Here is a 15,557-nt window from a genome sequence, read left to right as displayed (position 1 = left end):
TCTTGAATACAACTCATCTGTCTGGAACCTGCACTGCATATTTGACATTATTACAATTCAGCGTGTCCAGAAATATTTCACAAGAAGAGTCCTCCACTCCTCTGCTGGCAACAAAATACCTTATGCCACCAGACTTGAAATTCTGGGCTTAGAAAACTTAGAACTACGCTGCCTTCGATATGACCTAAGGGTAGCCCATAAAATTATCTGCTACAATGTCCTACCTGTCAATGACTACTTCAGCTTCAACCACAACAATACACGAACACAATAGATACAAACCTAAAGTGAACTGCTCCAAACTCGATTGCAGAAAATATGACTTCAGTAACAGAGTGGTCAATACCTGGAATGCACTACCTGACTCTGTGATTTCATCCCAAAAAAACCAAAATTTTAACCTAAGACTGTCTATTGTTGACCTCACCCCATTCCTAAGAGATCTGTAAGGGGTGTGCATAAGAGCACCAGCGTGCCTACCGTCCCTGTCCTAATGTCCCCTTTATTTGTATTCATTTTATGTATTCAATTCATGCTTATACTTATATATATTATCTAATATGTACTTGACAAATTAATAATAATATCTAACAGAACAATTAATATGCTTGCTTGTGACACATGACCAAGAAAATTAATAAAGGATATACAGGTGATAAGATGTTCTGATTATAGAAGTGACCATAGAGAATGCAAAGCAATTGTAATAGAAATAAAATATAGTTTTGGAAATAGGTGAAGAGGGCTAAACAAGGTACCTCCATCCACCATAATAGATATAATTTTTAAAAAAGTGATGGAATTATTTCAGAAGAACATATTACTTCTCAAGTAATATGTTCTTATATAGGAGAATATAAAACTTTTCCAAAGAAGTAATATCAATGGCTATTAATCTGAATACTTGGGTCTCCTGTCCCCTACTTTGCCCAGTTCCTAGGAAGCACATCAAAAGAAAGCTTTCGCCCTCAAATTTTGCTCAAGTTCTTTTTCAATATATCTGATTAATCAGTATATTACATAGAATGCTGGACACATCTACTTGATCCAGCAGTGCTCTTTTGTCTTCATGTTGGAAAGTGACAACATTAGGGGAAGAGGGCAATAGAGGGGAAGAAGGTATGTATGTCCTTGGTGGACCTGGATTCTTCCATCAACTAAAATTGGTAGCTTGAAAATCCTCCATTCCACCCAAAAGAAATGGTAGATTGCAGTTTTCTCGTGACAGGACACAGGTTAACTCTTTAGATAACCATGTTAGTTTTCTTCCTTTGTGATATGTAACACCCTCAATAGCAGTTCATTGCTACAAAACAGAGGAAAAGAAACTGAAGCAAGAGATGAATGGAAGTGTAAAAAAGAGGAGATAGAGAACAAAACATGCTGAACGTACTGAAACCATGATGGTTGAGTATTGTGACCTTAAAAATATTGGATATTAACTGGTTATTCATTTTTGAGTTAATGTATGGTGACACTTTTGTCCTTTTAAAGCTCCAAACACCCCAGGATTCCATCACCACCTATATAAATCTACCTGGGCATTTTCAAAATTAAGCCTACTTGAGTTGCCTATAATATTTATATTAAAGCTGATGATAGGTATAGATCAGGGATCGGCAACCTTAAACACTCAAAGAGCCACAAAGGCCTTAGCTGGAAGCCCCCCATTCAATTCTGGAGCCAACCGGAAGTCTGGTTCCCCCCTCCCCCACCCCACACACACACACCATAGAGTCTTCTCCTAGCGCAGCATCCTTTTTCCTCTACCTATCCTAACTGAAAGCCCTATCAATTGTGGAGCTGACTGGCGACAGGGAGCCGCAGCAGAGGGATGAAAGAGTCACATGCGGCTCCAGAACCACGGGTTGCTGACCCCTGGTATAGAATATTTTAAAGCATGAGCTCACAATTGAGAATTACCTCATAGACTGATGTTAGGCCTCTAAGACAAACTAAATTGTGAATTTCATAAAGGATAACATTCAAATTGTTCATTCTTATTTTTTCTTTCTTTCTATGCTCCTCTTCTATATTTTATTTATTAGACTTTTACACAGCATACTTTATGAGTACCTGAAGGTGGTGAATATATGTAATACTCCTTTCTCCTCCTATATTCCCTACGACTGCAACCCTGTGAGGTGGGTTGGTCTGAGAGAGAGTGACTGGCTCAAAGCCACCCACCTGGCCTTCATGCCTAAGGAACTAGAACTCCCAGTCTTTTGGTTTCTAGGCTGGCACCTTAATCACTATACCAGAATAGGCCTACCTCCTTTATTTTAAATTTGGACTTATTTAAGCATTACAATTTCATTGTTGTTAAGAGCTTTCCCAATATAAAAATAAATTGAAATTTTGATAAATTGATCATCTGCCAATATATGGAAAACTGTTTTGATTCTGATAATAACACACAATTTTCGGTTGCTGACTGACTGCAACATTTTGCTTTTGTTTAAAGCTTTCAGACCAAGTTTGAAATTCATTCCAAGGTTAGAATAACCTTTATTAAGATAAAGTTTAGGAAAATAATTCTGTCTGATTTGTTTGCGAGAAGAAGTCTTGAACTTCTTTAAGAGGAGGTTGTTAAAAGATTGGAAAGAAGAAATGAGGAAAACATTCATCTTTAGCAAAAATAAATAAATAAAAGGAAGACCTTGGGGGGGGGGGCTCAGTTTAGATCTATGATTGATTTGATTCTGGAGAAGATCAAGTTAGTGCACAAAAAAACCCCCCAACCCTTTTCATCCTAAGAATCTGAAACGCAAAGGTGAAAACAACTGATACATGTCCTTTCCAGTGACTTGATGAGCTAGTGGATTGCCAGGAATCTCTCATTTGCTCTCACTTTCCCATTTGTGGTCATAAGTTTTTGCCAACAAGTATCTGAGAATTCAAACATTCTGGCTGACAATGGGTTCTACTACCCAAGCATATTATAGACGCCTTTTCTTTTCCCACCATTCCAGAGCGATATTTGAGTTTCCTCATTCTGCTCTGCTAGAGGGCCCACCCTCCTTGTGCAGCCAGGAGGGCAGTGTCGTTTGTGGATTACAGTTAAGTAATGTGGGTTTTCACATTCTCCCCTGTTAGTTTTATTTGAAAGATATTTATGTTGGCTCGGTTAGTAAGAAAAAAAAACAAAGTACATTTTCTGGAACCTTTTGGTTTCTTTTTCTTCTCTACGCATATATACCGGGAAATAGGGAAAAAGCCTAGATCCGAATTCATTCAGTATTTATATAACTTTCAGGGACCAGTCCTGACCTTGATCTACAAAACAGCAAATGGGTTGTAAGCCAATGTTTCAGGAATGTCAGCTTAATTTAGTTTCTTTTGTATGGAGTATTCTGTATTTTAACATGAAGTGAATGCATAAAATAAAATTAATTAATTAATTAATTAATTAATTATTATTAAAATTATTATTAATTAATTAAAATTAATTTATTTATTTTAAAGATCCTGCCATGTCCTGACAAAAATCTGGAAGAAAAAATTCTATTAAAATGCCTTTTCATGTTTCTCTATGCTTTTGTTCATATCCTCCTTTTGCTTTTATTAATATTCCTTTTGCTGTTTATTAATCAAGACATTACAGAGACTCAGCTGTGTAAGTACTTAAGAGCTCTTGTTCTGTCTGATATGACATTATAATCCAGGGTATGACAGAGAATTGGCCATTTAACAAAAATGTCTTTCATGTTACAGCCAGAGGATCACAATTCTAGAGTCCCTGGCAGTAGACACAAATGAGAAATTGTCTGAAAATGTAGATCATATTTTTATAGAATTTGCATGGTGAAAAATGTATAATGGTAAATGAAGACAACTAAAGAGACATATTTCTAAATGCAAACATAGTCTTTTTTTAAAGTAATGACACTTAAGTGGAGTAATGTGATTCGTAGAATATATTATTTTGCCTTTGCACAATAAGACATACTGTATATGTAGATATATCTGTCCTTAATGGTAAAATATTTTAGAATTATGTATACAGATAGTCCTTGAACTATTTGGTTACTCCCCATTCCAAGTTACAGAGGTGTTGAACAAATGGTGGTTAGAACTGGTCCTTCGGTTTCTGGTCATCCCAGTACCTCTGCAGTTGTGTGATGGTAATCTGAGTGCTTGGCAACCCATTTGCACTTACATCCAGTTGCCAAGCCCCCTTTGATCACGTGATTGCCATTTGCAGCACTTCCTGCTGGCTTCCCCAGAAAGTCACTGGGGAAGCTGACAGGGAAGGTTGCATGTCACTGACAAAAGTCTCTGCCACCCATGCATCTTCCCCCACCTCTGCATTTATGCCGGGCTGGCCACTCACACAACCTCCCCAACTCTCTTTGTGCAGTGCCTCTTGCGCACTTCTTTACACTCTTGTATACTATTACTGACCTGAGCAGCCACTCATCCCAATTCTTCTCCACACCTTTGTGCACCCTCTTATCTCCCCCATCCTCTTATCTCCCCCACCTGACGCTAGCTACTTACCTGTTTGCGGGCCTGGGGTTTGGAACATTCTGCTGGCTTCTCCACTGAGTTTGGTTGTGGAAAACTTTACCTAACAACCATGGGATTCTGGTAACAATAGCAACTGGGACTGCAGGGATTACCATCTCTGAACAATGGTAATTCCTTACAACCACATCACTTAGTGACAGAAATTCTAGTCCCAACGGCAGTCATTAAGTTAAGGGCTACCTGTATAAAAAAGCACAACTATTCCCTTCTCTTCATTCCATGTAACTGGCAAGAGTTAAATTTTTTTCCTATATGTTCTTGGTTTGTCTTGACAGATGAAATAAAATAAGTCCTGTAACCAAACAAACCAGAAAAAATATTCGGGACCAGGGTTTGAATTTGATTCAAATTAAAATCTTCCACTGGATTAAAATCTTCCACTGGATTATATTAAATCAATATTTCTGATTTGCAAGGATCGGAACCCAGAACATAATGGCATTTAGAAATATAGTACCTCTCTCTCCCTCAAAAAAAGGCTCCCTACCATTGATTACAGCATCACCTCAGAGCATAGTGATCTTGGAATAGTCTTAATTTTGTTGCATACATTATCTTATTATTTCTAATTTTTTCATCCAAAATGCTAGTAAGATGATGCAAACCATGTTGTACAACCCTTCTGGCTCTGGTGCAAGCTCTCACTGGGTTTCTCTTACAGTACACAGAGGTCTTGTCATTACCAACAGTGGGAAAAGACCAGGAAGTAATAATTTATGTTTTTTAAAAAGTGCTCAGTTTTCATTAAAAGGAATCACATTTTTCCTAGGCTTAACCTCCAATAATTAGCTGCATTTTGTTAAAATAGTGGCATTGTTATTCCTTATGATTACCCCCTTCTCTTTGCACAAATGTCTCTCAGTTTATCTGCCTGAAGTTTGGCATAGATTTTCCTCATGCCATGGAGCATTTTCGATGTAGATTTCAGCACAATCTGCCTCAAAATAAAATGGACACTTTAAAAGTATGTATCAGTGTTGAAAAATTTTGTGGCACATTTTATCCTTTCACAATAGTCTTATGATTCTTCAAATGTCTCATTTTGATTAAAAAAACACACACAAGCATTAGTCATTTAGCCATTTATGTTTTTTTCCATGCTAAACAATGCAAGAACAGAACTCAGTTTTTCCAAATCATACTTTGGCACTGAGAACTAGTTGCAGTGGACACTTGTGGACTGATCGGCTATGGAGTGGGAGCCCAGAGACAAAACCTGTTCTGTGTATGCTTCATTTTTAAAAAATCTGGGGAAGGATATGATTAAGAAATGCCAACCGTTTTTTTAATGTTTAAATTATTTATTTTCTCCTATTCAACTTTATGCAATTGTGGATTCTCATGCCAGTTTAAAATATATCATGTAACTCAACACAGGAGTACCTTCTAATGTTTAGTAATGAAGAATAGCTGAGATCCATAGTTATATAGCAGTCATGAACATGAGCCCTCTAAAATACATTTTGTGCCTTGCAGTTACGTTTTGTCAGTTTTGATTAGTAATAAATGTGAAATGATAGTGTATAGGTAGTCCTTGTTTAGTGATCACAGTTGGACCATCATCAATTTGGTTGTTAAGTGAAGAAGTCATTAAGTTAAACTGTGATTGTGCTTACAATCTTACTTCAGCTTTCTGAAAATAGGCTACCTACAGTTGCATAAGTTCCCATTATTTTAGAGCTCAGAGTCCAGTGTGGTTCTTAAATGTGTCATTTTGGCCACAAATGTGAGGTTGTTTTAAATTCTATATAGTTTGGAATTATACATCTAACTCAGCCCTTCCATTCTAGTTCTATGAAAAGTAGCTTGAAAATGACATGACAGGAATGATAAGAATACACTCTCCTTGGCAGAAAAAGAGTAAATTCGAGATCTTACATGGAGAGCAAATTTTGTTTCCTCATCAGCCAATTCCTGATGTGCATGACCATAATAATTTTAAAGAGTTGCCCAGTAATTCTCCGTCTTTGGTTGCAAATGGTGCTTGAAAAATCAATATTATTCTGGACAAAACTTGGCATGTTTTCTTTCAAAATATTGTTCTAGGCTTGGTTTAAAAGGCAAAAGTGAAATCTTCCTCTTTCCCAGAAACTCTGCTGCTAGAGAACAAATCCAACTGCCAAGCAAATTATTCTTCAAAAAAGCAAAAGGCCTTCTGTAGAAATTAAAACCTGATTTTTCAGGACATAAATCCTTTGGATAGGCAGTCAAACATCTGGGAATCCCTTTGCAGAGAATTTTTGGATGAAACTCCTAGAATTTCTGATTTTGCTTAGTATTTGAGGAATGCTTAAAAACACTTAAAAATAATGTATTTTTTGCAAAGATATAGACATTGGTATATATACAAAGATATGCACATATACAAAGATATGCACACACAAAGTACATATGTATACACACATACACATACACGTATACATATGTATACACATATGCACTCATTCTTTTACTACTGATCATCATTAAAACATCTGTTTTAATGGAAAGGGTTATCAAAACACATTCTGTGTTTTAACTGAAGAATTGTTATAGTATTTGCTGCAGTTATTTGAAATTGCATTATTTTAAGTAGATGTTTTGAACACAGTTTAACTGTTTTATTTTTATGATTTGATGCTAAATTTTACTGTTTGCTTTATAATCATCCTCGGAAAGACACTATTTTAGAAAAGTAGCCAACTACAGTAAAACAAAAGAAATTGTAAGCAGGGATAGATCTGTTAGAACTTATTTATTAATAAAAATTTTAGGCTACTCCAATCTATCACAGCTTTGGAGTTTACAAACTCTATTGAGATAGACCCAATAGAAAAATAACATGAAAGATTATTTCAGTATATTATTACTAAATGCAAAAAGATGGAAAGATTACCCACCATGGACTAATGGTTGGTGAAATTGACAAAACTTGCGGAGATGGACAAATCGACTTTTTTGATTAGAGAAAGGAAAATGTATACATTTACTGGTGACTGGAAAAGCTTTATGGACTTTTCGCATAAAAATAAAAAAAATGAACTTATGATTTATGGTTTTGATGATTGGACAGATTTTAGAAAGAAGGGTGTTACGATGTACTGTAACTTTAGGAAGCAGATACAATATAATTGTATTTATAGCTGCTGTGCAGAATATCAGAAAGTATTAGTTTATAGCTTTCTTTTTTCCACTTCTACCTTTCTTTCCGTCTTAATGGGCTTTTAGTTTATTCTGTATTTTCTCACTTTTACATTTTTCTCTGTTCTATTTTTTATTTATTGATTTAAAATATTTACATAGCTTCCCATCTTATGGTGCACTTTGGGTTGCTCTCAATCAACAATTAAAACAACTTTGGTAAAAACAGCATAATACATAAATCTATTAAACCATAACAGTTAAAAAACTGGCACCAAAGCAAAACTTCCAACATCCTCATTAAAACGTCATTCATCTCACCTTGTCCCAGTGCTTGGATCAAGAGGTAGGTCAAGTGTTTTTCAGTAAGGCTAGGAGAGTAGTGGCCTACTGAATTTCAAGGAGAAAGATGTTCCATAGGGCAGAGGCTGCCGTGGAAAAGATATACTTCCTAGGTCCCATAAGGTGGTAACATTTATGGGATGGGATTAGGAATATGCTCACCATATCTAATCTGGTAGGACAGTGTCAGCCTTCTCAGGTAAAGCAGATAGGGAACAGGACTACATGACCTACTTTATGTTAAGGCTACCTTAACTTGATGGAATGTGCAGCTGGAGAAGAAATGAGGAGGAATCTTGGCAATAGTACTGTTGCTTCCCAGGCAGGAGACAGCGCATTCCAGAGACAGGCTCAAAACAAGAGATGCAGTCCTGTATGGCAGAAAGGTTCAGGATTGCCACACCCTAGAATCTATTGGGTCAAAAGGTTATAGCTTTAGTTCTAGTAAGATTCTGTTTATTAGGTATAAGTAAATAAAGAACTGGTCTCAATTCACTTTGTTGTCTTTGGAATTAGGCCTGACATTAACAGAATCTTGTAACTCTGAAAGTGCAAACTTCCTACTTGCTACTTTTAACTACTTGATCCATTAGGACAGGTCTTTCCTTACTTTTTTTTTCTGTGACAGTTAAGTGATTGCGGGTTCCTGCCTCTCTTCTCTGATTGTTTCGTAGGCAGTATCTCTCTCTTTTCTTAAGGCCAGCAATGCATTACAGATGGGTAGATGTTCTTAGAAAGAAGCGGTCCTGCAGATAATCTGGCCTGGTGTCATAAAGGGCTTTAAAGGTAGTAAGCCAGTGGTGGGTTCCTCCCGGTTCCACCCGGTTCCGCCGAGCTGGTAGCGGTGACGATATGATGTCACCGAAGCGGTACTGCCCCCACCCCCTCACATTATCTTACTTTTTATTTGGCCCCACCCCCAATCTATTGCTGCCTCCTGAGTCCCAGCTGATGGGCTATAAGGAAAAAAAACTGTTTAAACTCTTGCCGCGGGCTTCAAAGGGCCGCCTTACAGCTGATCAGTGGTAAAAGGCAGTTTGGTGGTAGACCGGTGCCTCCAAAAACAAATGAGTAGACCGGTGCCTGAAAAAATAAATGGGTAGACCTGTGCCTGCAAAAATACATGAGTAGACCGGTACAGCTCTGCAAGCAGTTAAAAGCCTGGTAGACCAGTACCTCTGCTAAATCCTAAAGAATTGACATATGACCATCAAGCCACGCCCACAAAATAAGCCATGCCCACAGAACCGGTAGTAAACATTTTTAGAACCCACCATATATATATAAACCAAAGCATTTCACAGAGGTGCATCCCCCACTCTAACCCATGGCTTGAGGGAAAAGTTAGCCCTAAGTGCCCATTCAAATGTCAGGCTAGGGACCAAACAACTCTCAGGGGGAATGTTGTTCCAGAGGGCAGGCATCCTGACAGAGAACCTTTCTGGGAGACAATCAGGAACTAGTAGAACAATATTCTGGAAGAAAATAATGGAACATATTTCCAATTATTTCCATATTATTGCCAAAACAATTACATGGATGTATCCACGAAGACAACAGGGTCTAAGCCAGGAGTGTCAAACTCGATTTCATTGAGGGCCGCATCAAGGATGTGTTTGACCTTGGCAGGCTGGGGTGGGTGTGGCCAGGGTGAGTGTGTCCAGCTTGCCATCACTCATGTTGGGGACGCCTGTGGTGGCCTGAGTGCTTTGCCAGTGAAAACAAACTCCCAAGCTCCGTTTTTGGCTGCGACGGCCTCTTGCAACCCTCTCCCAGTGAAAACGGAGCTTGGGAGGGCCACTCTTTGCCCTCTCAAGCTCCGTTTTCAGCTGCAATGGCTTCCTGCAACCCTCTGACAGCGAAAATGGAGCTCGGGGAGCCCACCTGTGGCCCTCCCAAGCTCCATTTTCATTGGCAGAAGCACCACAGGCCGGTCGTTTGCTGTTTCCAGGGTGGCCCGTGGGCCAGATCTAAGCACCCCGTGGGCTGGATCTGGCCCCTGGGCCTTGAGTTTGACACCCCTGATCTAAACTGACTTGAGATAACTTCTACTGTAAGGCCAGCTTAACTTTCATGGCATCCCCATAAGTAGCTTTGAAATTGTACTTTGAGAGAGTATAATTCAAATTCCAAACAGTTCTTCCACAAACTCTGTATTGACATACAATTGCTAGTACCAATACCCAGATAAAGTAAAGTAGGCCTGATGATTCTGAAAAAAGAATTTTATCATGTTTCTGGTTTATTCATGGAAAGTTAAATGCAATAATTATCTTTCCCTTGTACGCCCTGTATTCTTGATTCTTATCTTTTTGGACATATCTCCAAAACAATATATTACACAAGCCACGTGGTTTCCTAAATTGAGATTAGAGTTTAATAACACGCAGCAATAATCTTGCTATGACAGAAATTGGTTTATGCTCTTAATAAGTCAGAGGGAAAAAAAAATAAAATAGAGTTCTCTTTTACATAATCATATCTGTTTTAGTTACCATTCTTCTGTAATGAAGTTGAACGGACCATTGGATTTGTGTTTTGAAGTAAAAAGTGATAGAAATAATCCACTTTTGGGGGATTTTGGAGAGGAGAGAGTGAGACAGCGAAAGAGAAAGCATTTTAGTAACAACATTTGTGCTTTGTTCCCTTTTGCTCCCTTCCCCCTCCCCCCCCCAACCCCCCCCCCCAAAAAAAAAACTATGGTTAACTTGGGCATTATAACTGTAGGAAACATTCCAAACAGTTTGCTAGTGGCAAGTTATAATAGTTAATGTTCCACACATTGAAGCCATGTGATATTAAGGCATCAGAATAGAATTAAGATAGAATAGAATTAAAGCAGAATAGAATTCTACCTTAATTAAAGTTATTAGATATTTGGCAGCTGTATTGAAATGATTACAGTAGACTGTAGATCTGCTACAAATAATTATTTCAAGTTATTATAAACTGATTAATATTTTTAGAATTATTGTTCTTAAAGCCTGTATGCAGTTATTGGCATGCTGAAGATGGCATAAAGGATGTTTCTAATCAATAATTTAAAAGTCATGGCATTGCATTGCAATCCATTATAGTAGGAAATTAAATGGCAATTACAGTGAAATTCAATTCTATTGTTGCTTGATTTACTGTTCATGGTAAATCCTGCGAGACATGCACACACATATGCACGCACGCACACACACACACACACACACACACACACACACACACGCAGAATATCTGAATAGAATTCCAAATGACCTTTCATTTAGTTTTTTGCCTTGATGGTGCCTAAGATGAGTAGGAAACGAGTATCAAAATATTAAAAATATTGATTACAGTACTTAAATACATTATATAAAATTACAAAAATTATTAAATAGTAATTGTTTTATTGTATAATTTTCACTGACCTTATTATAATATATATTAAAGTAATCACTTTAAAGCAGGGGTCCCAAACCCCCCAGGCTGCCGCCCACTACCCGGCCATGACCTATTCATAAGTGGGCTGTGCGAATGGTGGGCTGGTACAAATGCACGTGCATGCAACTTGACATGCGCAAGTAGCTGCCCGGCTCAATTTGTGCAAGTCGAACTGTGCACAGGTGCTTGTGCATGCCAGCCCACTATTCATGCAAATTGAGCTGCATGCCAATGAGCATGCGCTGGCCTGCCACTCATGCAGCCTGGTTCCCCCCTCCGCCAGGCCCCCAATCCACAAACGTGGGGGACCACTGACTTAGATGCTATATGTATGCATCTATCTATCTATACAGATTCTGCTGCTTTTTTCCATTTCAGCCCAGAGAGGTTCTTAGATGTCCCTATGGTGACAGATACAGAAAATCAAAAATCAAATGGAGGTTATTGATGTTGCTATATTCTTAAAATATTTATGGTATATTTCTGTTTATTTTGGAGAGCTGCCACAGAAAGTTTTGTTTCATTTACATTATTGTTTGCTTATGTCAAGTGGAGGAGCATACAAATTCCATTTAGAGTTTGTATAATTGCTCGAGAGTTGTGTGTAAAGCAAGTTATCGCATTCACTTCGTTTTAAACAGTGTATTCCAACTATAAACATTTTGCAAAAATTTGAAGCTGTCTGATTCACTGGTTGAGCAAGAAAACCTAATTTAGCCTTCGCTTTCTCTTATATGCCAGCACCTATGGATTCTAAAGAATATAGTGAAGTAAAGCAGACTGTCAGTCCCTCTAGGAAGACCAGACTAGGAAATGAACTCCACAAGATTAATGCTATTTTTATTGAGATTGAGTACAATATAATATTGCAAGTCTTATTGTTCTATATGTCTTCCTCTTTATAGTTCAGTAAATTAGAGAGACATTTGCCTGTGCTGCTTCCAGAAATATCTGGACATTCTGGACTTAAAAAATGTCACCTTGGTAATAAAGCTGGCATACAGTATCTCTGTCAAGGTCATCTATCTTTCTCACTCTCTGCAGTAGAATTTTATGCTGACCTAGAATATATTTGTAGAAAGGATTTTATCAGATTATTCTATAGATAAACTGCCTAAACAGGCAGCCCGATTATATCAATAATTTGCAACACTTTGGGATTACTCTACACACGATGTTGATTTCCTAATGTTTTCTGTTTCTGGGAATTGAGGTAATTTAGGGAAATCTGAAACTTCCTTTTCATTACTTGTTGGTACAGGCAAGTACGTTTGTCTCACCCCATTTCTCAGCTCCTGATCTCAAGCTAGTCATTGCTCTTCCCCCAACCAGATTTTCAATTTCCTCTTCCTGGATAATGTTTAGGACTTATTGCTTCCTCCTTGCAATAAATCTCTCCTAGCAATATGCAATCATAATAACAGTTTTTGGGGAAAGCACCTGGTTGCAAATATGGCAATTTCTTACCATTTCAGCTATTCACAGTGGCTTTTAAATGAAACAATATGATGATAGTAAAGGAAGTAGGGATTTATGATTTCTGCTTCAACCCAATAAGACCCTACAGGCTAATAAACGATTAATTGGGTTTCTAAACACTATTCTACATAGCAGCAGCATCAGGAGTGGGTTCTAAAATTTTTTACTACTGGTTCTGTGGGTATGGCTTATTTTGTGGGCATGGCTTGATGGTCATGTGACAATTCTTTAGGATTTAGCAGAGGTACTGGTCTACCAGGCTTTTAACTGCTTGCAGAGCTGTACCGATCTACCCATTTATTTTTGCAGGCGCTGGTCTACCCATTTACTTTTGCAGGCACTGATCTACTCATGTATTTTTGCAGGCACTAATCTACCCATTTACTTTTGCAGGCACCGGTCTACTCATGATATTTGCAGGCACCGGTCTACTCATTTGTTTTCTTTTAACACTGATCAGCTGTAGGGCGGCCCTTTGAAGCCCCACAGAAAGAGTTTAAACAGTTTTTTCCGCTCTAGCCATCAGCTGGGACTCAGGAGGCAGCAATAGATTGGGGGTGGGGCCAAATAAAAGGTAAGAATAACGCAGTGGTGGGGGACAGGGGGCGGGCGGGCAGAACCCATTCGGTGATGTCATATTGTCATGACTACCGGCTCGGTGGAACCGGGCGGAACCCACCACTGAGCAGCATGCGTGAATAAAAAACTGAAACAGGAGAAAAACACAGTGCAAGTGCGAATTCACACATTCATCCTAAATTTGCATTCTGCCTAGTGAAACGGGTCCATGGCTAGAATTTCCTTTTCTAGTTCTAAAATACATATGCTCTACAATAGGTTCAGCTGGTTTACATAGAACATAGAATCATGTGGCTGGAAGGGAACTCTGAGGCAGGGGTGAAATCTAGCAGGTTCTGACAGGTTCTGGAGAACCGGTAGTGGAAATTTTGAGTGGTTTGGAGAACTGACAAATACCACCTCTGGCTGGCCACAGAGTGGGGTGGGAATGGAGATTTTGCAATATCCTTCCCCCAGGAGTGGGGAGGGAGTGGGGATTTTGCAGTATCCTTCCCCTGGAGTGTGGTGGGAATGGAGATTTTGCAGTATCCTTCCCCTACCACGCCCACCAAGCCACACCACGCCCACCAAGCCATGCCCACAGAACCGGTAGTAAAAAAAAATTGGATTTCACCACTGCTCTGAGGTCTTCTAGTCCCTCCTCCCCCTCCCTGCCCCCCCACTCAAGGCAGGAGGCCTTATATTATCCAGGTCAAATGGTTGTCCAGTCTATTCTTGAAAATGATGGAGCACCCATGACTCTGGGAGGCAAGCTATTCCATTGATGAATTATTCTGTCAGGAAACTTCTCTTTAGTTCTAGATTGGATTTCTCTTTAACAAGCATACACCTATTACTTCTTTTAAAATCTCTTTCTCTTCTGCCTTCCTGCGTTCCATGACTGAATGTTTGGATCCTCATTCCCTTTTTCAACAAGTAAAAATGGGTAAGCCTTTAAGTCGCACAAAAAAACACCTTTTTGATATCCCTCCCTTGTGAATGCCCTTACTTCTGTCATTTTACTCTTCTCAGGATAGGCAAATATACTTAATCTTTTTGAATTGGTGTTACTCCAAAATTTGATTAAGAGGCTTAAATTGTTAAAGTCTGCCCAGAAATGTATTTGCAGACTGTAACTAAGCCAGGATTTCTTAACTAGTATATGGCATATCCTCATGTGGCATGTTAAGATAAGCCAAATGAATCACAATATGGCTTAGAATGTTGTGTGTATCAGCTAAAAGAAAACTAGAAATGGGGAAGAAACTTGAGAGAAGTGCAAGTTTCTAACACTGTAACAAACTCCATTCTCTAGGAGAGCTCTTCCTTCAAAGATTTGGCTTTGGTTGGGGCCCAGCATTCCAGGAAATTTTTTCTGAAGTTTGGATGTGATTGATGTAGCTATTTTGGTGAAGTTTGAATGGAGACCAGTCAGAGGTTGGAAGCTGCAGCTGAATTTTGCAGTATTTGAGGGGTATATTTGAACTTGTATAAAAGAAGCTATAATGTAACCAGGGATGTGGAAGAGGGTTGGGGAGGTTGTGTGAGGATGCAAATGGTTATAGGTCAAGGACTACCTGTCAGGCTGAACTCCAGAACAACAAGATATAGAACAATCTGGTCAAAGTCCATATCTATATTTTCTCACACCAAATAGACAGAATCTTTCCAGACTAAACCTTTACTGTTCTCATCCCAATGGAAATACCCTAGGAGATTTTAGGGAGTGACTCTCCTAAGTCTCTGTCTTGGGCTGGGCTGTCTTGTTTCTTGTTTCATCCTTCCTCCTCCTTGGAATGTGTTCCCTTCTTCCCAGGAAACTGATGCTTCATTGCAATCTATTATACCACCTGCCCCTTTATAGGCACCGTCCATCATATCACCTATATGCAACACTTTGCTAGTGGATTCTAATATTGGTTCGCTGGAATACTTAATCTTGTTTCAAAGTCTGAAACTATTAGCTGACCTGAGTGAAAGAATGATATTAAAATAATATTAATTTAATCTCATTTAAAACTATTTCCTATTTTTTAAGGAATAAAGCCTTTCGCATAATATTCAAAAGATAGTTTTTATCACAACGGAAGTCACTTAGTTTTCCTTTGTGGACATAA

Source organism: Pituophis catenifer, unplaced genomic scaffold (assembly GCF_029215685.1).
Source record: "Pituophis catenifer annectens isolate HBS135680 unplaced genomic scaffold, rPitCat1.0.hap2 SCAF_1, whole genome shotgun sequence".
Classification (NCBI taxonomy): Eukaryota; Metazoa; Chordata; class Lepidosauria; order Squamata; family Colubridae; genus Pituophis; species Pituophis catenifer.
The sequence above is the reverse complement of the archived record's forward strand: the minus strand, read 5'-3'. Positions refer to the sequence as shown.